We start from the raw sequence: 3064 nt of genomic DNA, 5'->3' as shown, positions 1-3064 counted from the left end.
GTAATTAAGTTAGAATGCTCAGTTTGTCTACCTAGTTCTTGATTCATTCTCTGTTATAATTGTGAATTTGTGGGTTGATTTGTATGCTTGATCGCCATTTGAGTTAACCACAAGTTATTTAGCCAAGATTAAAACATACATCATGTCTAATATTGGTGGATTTGTGAATGAATGAAGGGAAAGATTGGCAAACATCCTGCCAAGTGTTCCCTTTGGTTTAGTGAACGTTTCTTGTGCATTACATACTCTAGATTATGAACCAAAGTTGCACATCACAATTAGGTTCAAGATTATAGACATTTGATCAAATCCACACATCATATGGTTGATCATATCCAAGTGAAACAAACTCAAGAAATTTGTAGATGAATGAGTATAAACCAACTTAACAAACATGGATTTAATTGAGCAATGGTGAAATCGAATCCCTAGTTTCATTTCCATTGATACTATCTCATTATATTGGTTGTTGATTCATTGATTTGTGTTTACTTCATTCTCTTAGGCTTTCAAGTTAAAACAACAAATCTGCATAGTTTGATTAGTTTGATTCAAATCTGCCTATTTAGACTAGTTTGATTCATTTCTTAGATTTCTTGCAAACAAGTAGTTACATAGGTCCAATTAGTCCCTGTGGATTCGACACCCTTGCTTATGCCATTATACTAAACATATTCTAGCATTAGGAAGGAAATATACATCAACAAAAATGGCGCCGTTGCCGGGGACTGATTTCAGTCCCTTGTAATTGCTTGTTTGCTTATTTGCTATTTTGATTAGTGTCAAGGTTCATAACTTGTCGATTTGATAATTGGAAGTTGATTTAAGTTGCATACATTTCAGGTGTGGAAAAGAATCCCTTAGCCATTCCATTATCCATTGGTTTACATCAACTTGCTTTACAATCTGGTTTTGTTATAATCTGACCATTTAATTGCATTTCGTCCAAATACAATTTCCCCCATATTTTGTTAGGTTTTAGGCTTAGAATCTGTCTTATCTTGTGTTTTGAAGCATTTTGAGTCAAGCTCAAACCTAATTTTCGTCCAAAATTGAGTTTAGTGTCAAAACTGCCCAGTTTGTGTTTTTAGGCAGTTTTGAGAGTTTTTAGCTTGTTTTGAGTCTTGTGAATCTGTTTTGAGTCCTTTGAGTCTTTGTTTTGTCCAAATTAGTTAGAAAGTGTTTTGATTTGTGTTTATAAGTGTTTTGATTCAAGTTTCCATCCAATTTCGTCCAAATTAGTGTAGGTGCTCAAAACTGCCCAGAAAGTGGTTTTTAGGCAATTTTGAGTCTTCTAGTTGCTGTTTTGGGTTTTAGGATTGTTTAAGTGTTCTAAGAGTTTAGTTCCACATCCCTTGAGTCTTTTCAAACGTTTTTTAAGTTTATTTTTGTTCTTTTCATTGTGGTTTGCTTCTTGATTTTCATTCACACTTGTGTTACTTTGTTTCAGGTAGTATATGTCAAATAAACTTGTTGAGCTAGGCCAAAGGATTGAACGGTTGAAGGGCCACACTTTGGACAACTTTGTGCCATCAAGTTCATCCCTAATCTGTGAGGAAGAGGAAAGGACTTCACCTAGTTCAACAAGTAAAGGATCTGAGCAAGTTGATTGGGAAAGAGAGGAAGAGATGGCGGGCAACCTAGATGAGCTTCGAGCTTTGGAGGACTTTGCTCAACCAATCATACCAAATTCACCTTCATGCATCTTGCTGCCCACAGAAGCTAGAAACTATGATCTCAAATCTTCACATTTCCATATGTTTCCTTCATTTTATGGCTTACCTAATGAAGACCCTTTAGCTCATATTAAAGAGTTTTACAATGTTGTGAGTGGTTTACCTTTGCAGGGAGTAAGTGAAGCAAATTTGAGGATGAGAGTGTTTCCTTACACTTTGAAAGATAGGGCCAAGAGTTGGTTGATGACTCTAACACCAGGTTCCCTCACTACATGGGATGCCGTGGCTAAGAAGTTCTTGGAGAAGTTCTTCTCCACTCAAAAGACAGCCACATTAAGGGGACAAATCTTCAACTTCAAACAAGATGATGGTGAACCTTTCAATGAGTGTTGGGAGCGTTTTAAAGGCCTCTTGATACAATGTCCACACCATGGGTTACCTTTTCATTTACAAATGCAAATTTTCTATGATGGACTAACCCAAAATTGTCAATCAACTGTTGATAATGCAGCAGGTGGAGCATTGAAGAAAAAGAATGCTCAAGAGTCATATAACATTTATGAGATGTTGGGGTCTAATGCTCAACACAAAGATTTAAGGGGTAAGAAAGTTGGAGTTTATGAAACAAGTTCTAATCATGAGCTTTTGTTGCAGGTAGCTAACCTAGAAAGGAAGCTTGAATCCGTGCTCAACATGGTGCCAAAAGCAAATGAAGTGTGTGCCATTTGCAACATACCAAGCCATCCTACTCACCAATGTCCATCTAGGGAAGCTTACCCCGAGTATGTTCAAGAACAAGTGAACCTCATGAATTCTTACAACCAAAGACCAAGGAATGATATGTATTCCAACACATATAACCCGAGTTGGAGAGATCATCCCAACTTTTCATGGAAGAACAACAATCCAATCCAAAATTTCCAACCAAAACCTACCCCTAGTCTAGAGGATACGGTTAAGTTGTTAGCCCAAAACACGTTGCAATTCCAACATTCCACAAATAGCACTCTCCAACAACATTCAGCAGCCCTAACCAAAATGGAGACACAATTGGGGCAGATTGCAGATGCCTTGAACCAAAGAGAGGTTGGGAAGTTTCCAAGCCAACCCGTGATACTCCAAAGGAACCAAGAGCAAGCCAAAGCAATCACTACACTTAGAAGTGGTAAGGTTATTGATAATAGAGTTGGCAATGAAGTTACTAATGAATATGATCATGTGAATGCAGGTGTCACTCAAGGAGACAATGAGAAATCAATTGAGGAACCAAGCCATGCCACTTCCTCATTTGAAGCACCAAATCTTCACAAGGCCGAGAAACCATACACTCCACCAATACCATTCCCTGGAAGACTTGCCAAGAGCAAGCAGGATAAGTCATTTAAGGA

At 37.7% G+C, this 3064-nt stretch overlaps 1 non-coding gene across 1 annotated transcript; it reads right to left on the bottom strand.

Moving 5' to 3' along the window:
- Nucleotides 1-2002: 2002 nt before the first annotated feature.
- LOC137721598 (small nucleolar RNA R71) lies at nucleotides 2003-2113 on the bottom strand. Its single transcript, XR_011066669.1, has one exon. It is a non-coding gene; the product is annotated as a small nucleolar RNA R71 (small nucleolar RNA).
- Between the last annotated feature and the right edge of the window lie 951 nt (nucleotides 2114-3064).

The sequence above is a fragment of the Pyrus communis genome, chromosome 16 (genome assembly GCF_963583255.1).
Source record: "Pyrus communis chromosome 16, drPyrComm1.1, whole genome shotgun sequence".
NCBI lineage: Eukaryota > Viridiplantae > Streptophyta > Magnoliopsida > Rosales > Rosaceae > Pyrus > Pyrus communis.
This window is presented reverse-complemented; position numbering and strand designations above follow the sequence as displayed.